At 39.2% G+C, this 12,433-nt stretch overlaps 1 protein-coding gene across 1 annotated transcript in view; it reads left to right on the forward strand.

Moving 5' to 3' along the window:
* The first annotated feature begins 762 nt into the window (after positions 1 to 762).
* Positions 763 to 12,433, forward strand: part of ypel2b (yippee-like 2b) — a 31,749-nt gene continuing 20,078 nt past the window's right edge. The window contains exon 1 of the mRNA XM_088346132.1: positions 763 to 986. The gene's annotated coding sequence lies outside the window, so the exon portion shown is untranslated. The remainder of the gene's footprint in view (positions 987 to 12,433) is intronic.

A 12,433-nucleotide genomic window follows, 5' to 3' on the forward strand; every position in this document is an offset into this window, starting at 1 on the left:
AACTGTCGCTCGTCAGCAACGTCTTAATTATGTGTTGTTGTTGTTTTTTAAAAACAACAACATTTCAATTAGATAATAAATAAAATAATAAAAGTACATCAAATCAACACTAAATTACATTTTTGTATATGTAAACCTTCTCTGGATTTAAAAACAACATGTATGTGAGGCCACAGCTATATACAGTGCGCCTACAGTACAGTAAAAAAAAAGATTCCTAACCCTGCTCACAAGTGCCACCTGGAAGTTGTTTGGGTCAGTGGTTAAATCTAGATAAAAGAGACAAGGTTTCTGAAAAATAAATGAGCCTTAGCAGAGACAGACAGACGCTTGTCGAGGTAGGGGTATTTTAGTAATGGGTTCAATGTAGCCTAATGTACCAGAGTACTTCACAAATTTATTTAAGTAAAAGTAAAACTTATAGTGATTCGGAAATACTTCTAAGAGTACAAATTATCTTAAAACTCACTCAAATGAATGTAAGAAAGTACTGTAAATGTATATTTTTACCAGCCAGCTTTGATCACGGCTTGTTTTCGGAACATAACCCGTAAGATAAACACTCGTTCACTGTATCAAGAAAAACAAAAAATAGCAAATATGCTTGTAGTTAGGACTGTAAGAGTACACGAAAGAAAAATATATGAAAAGAAGAGACAAAGACCGGGTAGAAATATTTGGAAATGTCTATTGTGTATAGCGAACGTGGCAGCAACGTAAGAGAACTATCTTGCACCGGCTGGTAGTTTACACACACTTTGGCGTCCTCCTCCAAAACTGCTGGGCATCGTTTCGCGTCAAAACATTGCGTCTGTGCAAGACTTGCCTGGGCCCCAAAGAGCAGACACAACACAAGAGAAGACGACGAAACCCTTTCGTCTGCAAAGGAGGACAGATCAACGTTTCGCATTGGCACTGTCACTTGGAAAACGAGGAGGTGCGACATTGTCGGACTACGCGTTGGTCCTTATTTCTTCCCTACAAAGGTAAAAGTATTTGTTATGCTTCGTTGTTCCCCTTATTGTCATCACTTTGCTTTATTTTTGCGGTGACACACTGAATTTAATCATCGGAGTCGTGATGGAGGCTTGAAAAGTCTGCTGCTCGTTTATTTACAAAACCTGCACTGTTTCCCAAAACGTGCTATTTATTCCGGGGCTGGTTCTTTTCAACCTGCATTGATTTATTTATACTTTCATACGCAGTTTTAATCTGTCATTCACATCATATTCTCATGTTGTTGTTTTTTTGGCGTCAGTCCTGATCGTGTGCGCGTCACAGTGCGCGTTCCAGGGATGGATCGTTTGCGAACAAATCGGCTCCATGAACCAGCTCTTTGAATTGAACGACGAGAGCTTGGATCCGACTCCCTTTACCACACGCTCTCTCTCTCACTCTCTCTCTCTCTTTCTCTCTCTCTCCCTCTCTCTCTCTCTCTCTCTCTCTCACTCTCACTCTCACTCTCACTCTCACTCTCACTCTTGCTCTCTCTCACTCTCTTGCTCTCTCTCCTTTACTTTCTTTCGTTTTTTCTTTTCTTTCTCTCTCACTCTCTCCCTTTCTCCCTCGCTCTGTGTTTTCTTTCTTTCTATCTCTCTTCATTTCTTTCAGTCATTCTCTTTTTCTCTCCTCTCTCTCTCACTCTTTCTCTCTGTTTTCTCGCTCTGTCTCTTTATTTCTTTCCTTCATTTTCTCTGTCTTTTCTTTCTCTCTCTCTCTCGGTCTGTGTTTTCTCTCTTTCTATCCCTCTGTATTTCTTTCTATCATTCTCTCTTTCTCTCCCCCCTCTCTTTCTCTCTCCCCTCTCTTTCTCTCTCTCTCTCTTTGTGTGTTTTCTCTCTCTGTCTCTTTATTCCTTTCCTTCATTTTCTCTTTCTTTTCTTTGTCTCTCTCTTTCTCTCCCTCTCTCACTCTGTGGTTCTCTCTTTCTAGCTCTCTTTATTTCTTTCCTTCATTCTCTTTTTCTCGCTTCTCTCTTTTTCTCACTCTCACTCTCACTCTCACTCTGTGTTTTCTCTCTTTCTATCTCCCATTCTCTTTCTCTCTCCTCTCTCTCTCTCTTTCTCTCTTTCTCTCTCTCTCTCTCTCTCTCTCTCTCGCTTTGTGTGTTTTCTATCTCTGTCTCATTATTCCTTTCCTTCATTTCCTTTTTTATTCTCTCTCTCTGTGTTTTATCTCTTTCTATCTCTCTTTATTTCTTTCCTTCATCCTCCTTTTCTCTCTTCTGTCTCTCTCACTTTCCTTCTCACTCTCTCTCTCTATTTTTCTATGTCACCCACTATTACTTGATCTCTCTCTTTGTTTCTCTCTCAGTCTTTATCTTCTTCCCATTCCATCTCTTTCTCGCTCTCTATTTTTCTGTCTCTTGTAAAAGCGTGACTGGTGATATGAGTGGCAAAATATCTTGTTGTTTGCTTGGTATGAACAATTTGAAAGTTTAAATTAGGCAATTGATTGATTGCCATTTTTATTTTATCACACTGTTTATGAAATACACGGTTACAATGAATTGGGTATAATAAAACACTTAAGTCTATCATGATAAAGTTGCATAAAAAATTTTCAAAATAAATCAATGCGGTGCATAATGTTTCATTATTATTGTTAATATTTATTGAAACACAAAAAGAAAATTATGAACTGTTGGGCAGTCGAAAAAGCCAGCTCCTCTCAGTGAGCCGAGCCAAAAGAGCTGGTTCTCTCGTTCACGCAACTGTTCGTATTTTTTAGTTTGAACATTTTTATTGACACTTTTAACAGAAAAATACAATGTGAGGTTTGAACGTTTTTTCTCGACACTTTTAACAGCAATTAAACATATTCACAATTTCATTATATCATTATAGTGAACGTTGTGATGCATTGAGCTTATGTCATCGATGCAAGTTTAGTTCTGACTATTTGCGTTATGTCTTCTAGAATTCGGTGTCAGATAGAACGTAACTTGTACGTTAGTGATGTGAATCCCGGTTCTCCTTAGAGAACCGGCTCTTTCGTCTCGGCTCACTGAAAAGAACTGGCTCGTGATGCTCCAAAACGGTCCTTCTAAATGACAAAATACCAATAATAACAAAACGTTATACACAAAATGCATACATTCGAAAATATATTATGATACTATCTGGGATGATATGACATGATGTATGATGAGATAAGATAAGAGATTTGATATCTATCTATCGTTCGTGGGTTGCTGGAACGCATCTCAGCTGATCTCAGGCAGTGGGCAGGGGACAGCCAGAACCAGTTGCCAGCCAGTCACAGGGCACACAGAGACAGACCACTCGCTCGCCCATTCACACCTAGGGACAATTTAGAACGGCCAATTTACCTGAAATGCATGTTTTTGGAATGTGGGAGGAAACCGCAGTGCCCAGAGGAAAACCCACGCAAGCATGGGGGGAATATGCAAACTCTGAGTGGGAAAACCGCAGTAGTTGGAATTAAATTCTGCGCGCTAACCAACCAGCTGCTTGCCCCATGATATGATATGATATGATATATGATATCATAATATATTATTGTTTTATTATAAGTTAACTTTTTACCTGATTTTAACCTTCAAATTGTTTATACAAAGCTAACAACACAGAGATGATGCCTTTCACATTGACCAATCACGAGCGAGAGAGAGAGAGAGACAGAGAGAGAGAGAGAGAGAGAGAGAGAGAGAGAGAGAGAGAGAGAGAGAGAGAGAGAGAGAGAGAGAGAGAGAGAGAGAGAGAGAGAGAGAGAGAGAGAGAGCATTATAAAGGGAGTCAGAGTAAGTCAGGGCAAAGAGAGAGAGGCAAAAGAGAGAAGAAAAAACAGAAAGAAAGATAACTAGAGAGAGAGAGATAATGAGGAAAAGAGAGAGGGAAATACAGAGAGAGACAGTATATATATATATATATATATATATATATATATATATATCCCCGCGACCCTACTGAGAATAAGCGGTGTAAATAATGAGATGAGATCTATATATATATATATATATATATATATATATATATATATATATATATATATATATATATATATATATATATATATGTTTGTGTTTGTGTGTGTAGAGAGGAAAGAGTGAGTGAAAGAGAGAGAAAGGGAAAAAAAAGAGGGAGAAAGAGAGAGTAAGAGAAAAAAAAGAGACAAAGAAAGAGTGAGAGAGCCAGAGCGAGAGAGAGTTTTCAAGGGAGCAAGCAACTTCTTCAAAGAGCTGTAGCGTAAAGCCGATTCAATCGCGAACTACCCATGACGGTGTACGTGCGCCTGCCTGCGTGTGCGCATGCGCACAGGATTGCTGAGCTCAGTTATCCCTGCCATCTGGGCTCCGTGTGGTGGCTAAAGTTCTGGCCCAGATAAAGTGTGACACTGCCTGTGACCTGATTCATACAGTAGGGAACACAAATACACTCACACACAGTGACTCAAGGCCTTCACGTCACCATCGATTCACAATTCGGGAGTGTTGGCTGATATGGAACTGCCAAACCAATTGGAGACACTCACTTTTTTACATAAAAGGTTAGGGCTACACAAGTGTTATTTACACTATTATATATATATTACCATTTACATGCATGTTTGTGTGTTTGTATGTGGCTTTTAGGCTCTGAAACGACTGAACCGATTTTCTTTCAAATTCACACAGTTGTACTTTAGGCCTCTGGGAGTGTCAAGGCACCACTAATATACTGACATAATCCCTAATTATCTGCTTTTGTGTACAAGCGGCTCTTTAGCTGCGTGCGGTCATACTGCTCTTTGGCACTCCATAAAGGCTCTAGGGTACTTTTTCTAAAAACCACGGCCCCAACAACCTCGTAGCATGTCCGGCAATACTGAGCCCGAGTAACGCCAAGCCTGCCAACACCAGGCCATTATGTTTGTAAAAACATGTACTTGTGTCATTTTTATCCCATAAACATGTTGTCAGTGAAGTACCGTATTTTACTCACTATAAGGCGCACCTAAAAATCCAAATATGGCAGCAACTTGAAAGCTGCCCTTTAATCCGGTGGGTTTTATAAACCAGAAAACACGGAGTATAAAATTTGAAATGCAGATACAATTAAATGGTACTGCACACGGTTAACTCTTTTGCCTTTGAGAAACATATGAAGTGTTCTTCGAGTGCCTTCTCGTGATTAACATGTTATTTGTTTTTTTTTGCTTAGATGAATTTAATGGTTAAACCAAATGTCATTATGTTAACTTTTGTTGATAAAATAGATTATTCTAATTTAAATGTATTTATTTATTTGTTTTATGCAACCCTAGCTCTTATTGTAAAATATATCACAAAGGACAATTTTTTGGGGGGGTGCGCCTCATTATCCCGAAAAATACTTTACTTATCATACATGATTTTTCTTTCTTGTATTCGATGTTATGATCACTATCTTTCACATTTTAGAGTCATAAGACGCACATGGTGCGTTTTCTTTAATTGTATGATGAAAATGGTGAAAATAAGAAAATGACTGTTGCAAATACAGTCCAAATGCCGACCCAAACCCCAAAAAGATGGAAAAGGAAGAGTTCATTTCAGCGCATCTAAGAATTTCACATGCAGCAAATGGAGCTGCAATAATTTCGGTCAGAGGATGGCGTCTGGAAGTAAATATGCTTTTAAGTTACATATACCACCTTTAAAGGGAAAGTGTGTAACATTAAGTGGCTCTTAGTAGTACAAAAACATTCATTCAGTAAGGAAAAACATTGATTTGAGTACTCGGCAATAATAGATGAACTATCATAACAATATTAATTTCTCTAAAAATAAATCACAGGTAAAGAAATTGGTGTTTCTTTTACACAATGGAATGTTTGTCAAGCATTCAGCCACAACATTGTGCTATGTGGACTATGCCTCGCTCGCACCAATTAACACATGCCATCTAGCGGTCAATTATTACACACTGGGGCTTTAAATAAACGTTCACACATTACAATATTGTTCTTTTTGGGACTGTAGTAGTTTGCATGTGCAAACTAGAACAAGCTGATACTGGCAATGAGCAGTCCCGAGCAGTGAGCAGTCCCTAGTGGTAGCCTCTGGGACTGCTCCTGAACTGAATTTTCCCTCATAAAGTGAGGTCGAGTTTTGTTTAAGAAGCCAAGTGACTCCAGGCCGCAGTAGTTAAGGAGGTAGAGAGGTCACCTTGGGACAAAAGAAGTCCCGTGTTCGATTCCTGGCTCTTCGGAGTTAAGTAACGAAGTGTCCTTGGGCAAGACATTAAACCCCCAATCTCACTGATAAGCAGGTCTGGTGCCTTGCATAGCTGACTTCACTAACGGCGTGTGAGTGTGTGTGTGAATGGGTAAAGTGTGAAATGCATTGTAAAGCGCTTTGGAGGTCCTTAGTGACTGGTTAAACGCCTTTATAAATGGAGTCCATTTACCATTTATCATCCCACCGTGCCACAGATCTGGGATTTCAATGAAAGTAGGCGGATTGCTGATTTATGCTCGTGGGCGTAGCTTACGCACAGTATTCGATGCACACGTCTACTTCCCACTATGTCCCCGCCTGACTCGCATTCACCGTTTTGCCCCGATCTTCGTCACAAACGGCATCAGGGGGTTATGTAACAAAGGTTTTTTGTGGGGATGTACAAGGGGCCTTTCGGCTGGTGAGGCTCGTGGCGCATAGCTCTTTGTAACGCCGCTCCGAAATGACCAGAACGAGCAACGCGGTGACCTCAAAGGACACGCGGTAGGACTGATGAATAGACAGTGGCAGGGCAGGAAAAACAAATGCAATTGTGTGCTTGATGAGGCCTTTTGACAGAAGTGCACAAGCGGGGGACCAAAATAGACAATGGTGGAAAATGGACAGGCAGGTGTCTCAAACTCAAATGACCCGGGGGGCTGTCGGAGCTCGGGTATGGGTGGGTTGGAGCCAAATCGGGCTTTGATCCATATATGTTTTTTTAAAATACCCTACACCAAATAAAACACTAAGAATTAAAAAGAAATCCGGACTGTGAGGCAAAAAACCCCAAATTTGCCAGAAATTTCAACATGCGCCTTTTAAGTAGAGATAGCACAGTAACCATTTACGAAAATTAATTAATGTCATAATGTTAATTTGTGTTCTAAGAAATAATTTGTTTTCATCATTGTGCTTTTTTGCTTGTATTCGTATATTTCAGACCGACTCTCTATTTTGTCTATTCTGTAACAAAGCAGTGCCCATTACGTAGATCACGATCTACCGGTGGATCATTGAGGTAGTGCTGGTAGATCTTGGGACAGCATTTTTAATTTTTTGCTTATGATGTAATAAGTATTTAATGATTTACAGTCTAGATAAAATGTAATATTTGCATTTAAATTAATATGATGTAAAATGTATGATGTTAGAGTTTATCAATATAAATGCAGATCATCAATATGTGTCATGATTACCGATATGCTTCACCTGTGCCCGATCCTTTGGCGCCAACTGCCTTGGACTCTGATTGGCTCTCTGTCCCTATTTAAACCCACTCCTATCTGTCCCCTGTTGTCAGTCCGTCTGCAAACCTCAGTTTACACTAGGCAAGCCTTTTTTTTCGACCCTGAATCCAACCTGTTTTTTGCTCCTGTCTGTGCCTTGGCTTTGACCTGTTTTTGATCCTGACCACGTCTACTCTCTTGTCCCGGATTTCGACCCTTTTTGTCCCCGACCACGTCTACTCTCCTTTCGTGGCTTACGACTTGTTTCAGACCCTGACCACGTTTTTGCTCTCCTGTCAGTACATGATAACTTTCACGGTTACCATGTACTGACCTGTTTTTTCCGTTCCCGACACCGCCATTGCTCGCCACAGAAGTCCCACTTCCGCGTTCGGAGAGACCTGCTTCCCGCACCCAGCGATCATCGGATCGTGGGGGCAACCCTTTCCTTTCTTCCAATAAAATTGAGAGAAATGTAATGGAAGTGGGTCCTGTCTCCGTTCTAGTCCTGACAATACGACTTACAAATAAATAAAAAAGAAATCCTGTTACTCAATTTATTGTTTAGGTATATTTGTTGGAATTTTGGTTATTAGCCACAAATATAAATATTTGCCTAGTTTGAGTACAGGATATTGATTTTCCCCCCGATTAATATAACTGCACCACAGCAGCACAGTGTTACGCATTTCTTGCAAGAGCATCATTGGATAAAAACATTGGCAATTGAAAAAAGACCAACTTGACTTATGGTGTTTACTATTTTATTACATTATTTTATAAAGAGTATTTTGATTAAATATATTTGATTTTTTTAAAATGTGCAATAAGAAATATTGTGAGCATTCAATTAAATTATTAGGACATTTTTTTAAAATGCTACACTGCTCTTGATTTTTTTTTGTTAAGTATATCATTTTGATTTGGTCATTTTCTTCGTAGCTTCCATGCTGAAATGGTCTAAGCACACCTGCTGTAACATTTATTTCTGGTACTGTTAATAAAATAAAGTGTGACGATGAGATAAAATATAATGCTTTTTCATATTTCATGTAAATCCTTAGTATTTTCGTGGAAAGGATTGATGCTCTTGCCGCCGGGATCCGGGTTTAATTCCCGTTGCATCCAATGTTTTACAATATTTTTCGACTGATCAATCATTGCACAAATATGGTATTTATTTATTTTCCATAACATTCAAGCTCTTACTATTGTTTTGATTCCACCCGCGTTATAGTCCAGCACACCTTATTTCAGAAAAATACATCACAAAAGACTAGTTTTTGCGGGTCCCTTTTAAAATCTGGTGCGCCTTATGGTGCAGAAAATTCAGTAATAATAATAATATGAAAATAAATCAATCAAGTAAGTAATAGATTTATCCATAAAACATTAATATTTGTAATATAATACAATTATTTGACCACTAGAAGTCGCTGTATTGTGTATAGTAACTCCAAACGAGTGCTGCAAAATACAAGGAAGAATATAAACTACAAAGACTCACAGTAACCAAAAAGCACAATTCTTTCTCATTTATTGCCTTTTTTTGGTCTATGGGGTACCCGCAGCAGCAAGCTGGCTGACAATCAGCTTCCTCTCGGTGAGCCTCATGTTATGTCCAAAAAATGCAAATTACTCAATTTACAAGAATGTAAACTTTATATGATAGTTCATATATACTTACCTTGGATTAAAATCAATATATTTTTTTAATGTATGAATTTTTTTTTTACTACATACATACTTACACATTCTACTATACTTGCACACATACTTGTATGTTCTCATAATGTGCAGTGTTAAATAGGAAGTATGGTTTAAGAGGAAGACACTTTTAATTCCCATTAAGCGTTTGGTTTACCCACAGATCAGTGTGCAATTGCCATGGTTACTTAAATTAACGTAGGTAAAACAACACTTGCTGCTACGGATACGCCCAAAACCCCCAAAACTTTTATACTCCTCTGTGCTTTGTAGCACTCGTTTTCGGTTACACTACACAATACAGCGACATTTGGATGTCAAATCACAGAGGTGGACCCAAACGCAGGGAAGCAGGAACCTCACAGTAATAAAAAAATCATGGTATGTAATTATAAAATCCTCAAAAAAGTAAACAAGTGCTCAAAAGCAACAATAATACTGTCTGAACCAGAAAACAAACCTCAGAAAGCATGATGGACTGGAAAAAGGTGATAGTGGAAAACAAAGGTAGAAAATCACCCGACATTGGGTGCTGTTCATAGTGTTCTTATAAAGAGTCAGAGTAATTAGGGACAGGTGTGTGGAGATCTGACACACCTGTCCCAATTACAAACCGAGTGAAGGACAGGATAGGCTTCAAAAAATACATAAAAAAATAAACATTTGTTTAAAATTACCTCTCATTCAAGTGTTTTTTTTTTTGTCGTTTGTTTTTTTGGTTGACGTAGTCTTAAATTTGATTTCAAAAGGCATCTAAAAAGTTTTTTTGAAGTCTTGAATTTTACTGGCCTTACACTGTTGGAACCCTGCTGGATGCTCAGCACCCCCAAAGCTCTGAACCTAAAATGGCCCCTTTGTCAAATAATACACACGTTGCATTCAAACATAAAAACGAGAACAGAAGTAACAGGAAGTCCATGTTTCTTAAAGATAAGGAAAACAACTGTTGTCCCGAAAAACACAAATCCCACTTTTTTTCTACTCATGTTTTCGATCTCAAAACAACTCGCGCAAACTGTAGCCGTTTGCGGGTCTCCTCCGCGAGCAGCTGCGTTGGCGTGTTTGTCCACACTTGCAGGCACGCTTCCTATTTACTCAAGCAATGGAGGCATGAAAGCTCGCTCACGTACAAGTCCGGCATGAGGCCGCAGAGTTAATCTGCTTAGCCTAACACAACTGTGAGACTCATGCTGTACTCACTCCACGATACCAAATAGACCGAGCCCTTAGAATACTTGTGTGGCCCGCCCGGGCGACTGGAAAGATTAGCACCGTAAACTGACCCGGATTATTCTATTGCTCTGGGAGGTCGGGACACATTTGTGTGCAAAATCACACAGACATGTAAATGTTACAAAGGTGGAAGGTCACATTTGTCTTTGCGGTATGAGCTACTAAACCAAGAGTACGCAAGAATTCTTGCTTGGATTGAGTTTACATAGTGTCAGCCAAGAAGGAGTAAAGAAGTTGTTGTATGTTAAATAATTTGACATTTTCTAAACTATATTACAGTTAGGTGAATAGAAAAGTGTGTTATAGGACCTTGTCATATTTATTGCACCTCACCAGCAACAGATTGATCCTACACTTAAAGTGCAACAAAAACAATATATAAAAAAGAAGAAAAAGCAGTAAACAATTAAAGGGGGGTTGATAAGTTAAATCTTATTCTCACAACCTGAGACAACTGGTCAAGTAGACATATGCTACTGTACACAAAGTCAAATAGTAAATTGTCTGCATTTATATAGCGCTTTTCATGTCAATGAAGACCTCCCAAAGCGCTTTACAATGTGCTTCACGCATACTCATTCACACACACACTCACACACACACCAATAGCGGCTATGCAGCCATGCAAGGCGCCGACCTGCTTATTGGGGGCATTAGGGATTCAGTGTCTTGCCCAAGGACACTTCGACATATAACACGGAGGAGCCGGGAATCAAACCTGCGATCTGTTGATCCCAAGACGAGTGCTATAATACCGTAAAACAATATAAAGTGAGTTTCACTCTGTAGAATAAATCACAATCTCTAGTCGGACAATTGCTCGAGTAGACATAAGCTACTGTGCTCCAAGTATTTACACACAGCAAAAGTAAACAGTTCATCAATCTAAAGTGTGTTTAACACTACAGTGTAAAATAGAAAAATCAAACTCTCACAACCTAAAAAACTGGTCAAGTAGTAAAAGGGATCTGCACTTCAAATAATTTGTTCCCAGTAAAAAAAAAAAGTGAAACAATATAAGATGACCAGCTAATTCCTCTCTCTATGTGATGTTATGTGGTTAATAACAAAAGAACTACATTCCCCATAATGCCACAATGTTACCAAGCATTTGCGCTGTGTCCCCTAATATTTACAGTTGCCTGTTATGGCTTACCTGTGAGTGACACGAAAGTAAACACCCGTCCAAGCTAACACGCCTCGTTTCAATTTATTCAAAGTAACCCACCTCTTTTGAACATCAGTAATAGTAACAGTGTTGTAGGGACAGAAAAATAATTAATCAGATTACCCTGTTACTGAAATAATAACCCTATTACGAAACTTTCATGGATACCATGGTGCCCAATTGGCCGCGCCCATGTGGCGCCAGCTGCAGCTCACTGACAGATTGGCTTTTCTTCTATTTAAGTTCAGTGCTCTCACTCTCTTCTGTCAGTCCGTCAACAAACCTCTGCGTGTGTTCTGACTCAGTTCTGTTCCTTTTGGTATTTCCTGTCCGGTATTGTTCCCGTTTCTTTTTGTCCTGTTTATTTATTCTCTCCAGTTTCCTTCTAGTTTCTCCTGTTTAAGTTCGATTTCCTGTCTTAATATCAATCCTGTCTGTCCCGTCCTGTCCGGTATCGACCCCATCTGTTCGATATCTGCTTGAGCATTTGGTATCGATCATCGTCGGTCTCTGGCTTCCTGTCTTTCCACGCCAGACTGCTGCCTAACATGCATGACTCCCCATTTCCCGTAAAGTAAAAGGCTTGTGTGAGAACGTCACGCATTTGGGTCCTGATCCTGTTCTTGACAGTAACAGCTATATTTATTAGGGTGTTGTTCCCCACACTGCAAATTACGAATCTGTTTTAATATACCTACCCCAAACTTTTTCTTTTTATTAAATCGCCCAGATTACAAAAACAGAACTACCCCCAAAGGGTGTGTATATCAAAGAACAGCAACCACATTGACCGATAACAACAGTGAGGTATAATAGTCAAACTAACAGACAATAGTTAAAACAACAAACATCGGTTTATTAACGTAAACACCATTTTTTTCAAGGAGAATAAATCAA

The sequence above is a fragment of the Urocampus carinirostris genome, chromosome 10, assembly GCF_059441175.1.
Source record: "Urocampus carinirostris isolate Australia breed hairy pipefish chromosome 10, RoL_Ucar_1.0, whole genome shotgun sequence".
NCBI classification, from domain to species: domain Eukaryota; kingdom Metazoa; phylum Chordata; class Actinopteri; order Syngnathiformes; family Syngnathidae; genus Urocampus; species Urocampus carinirostris.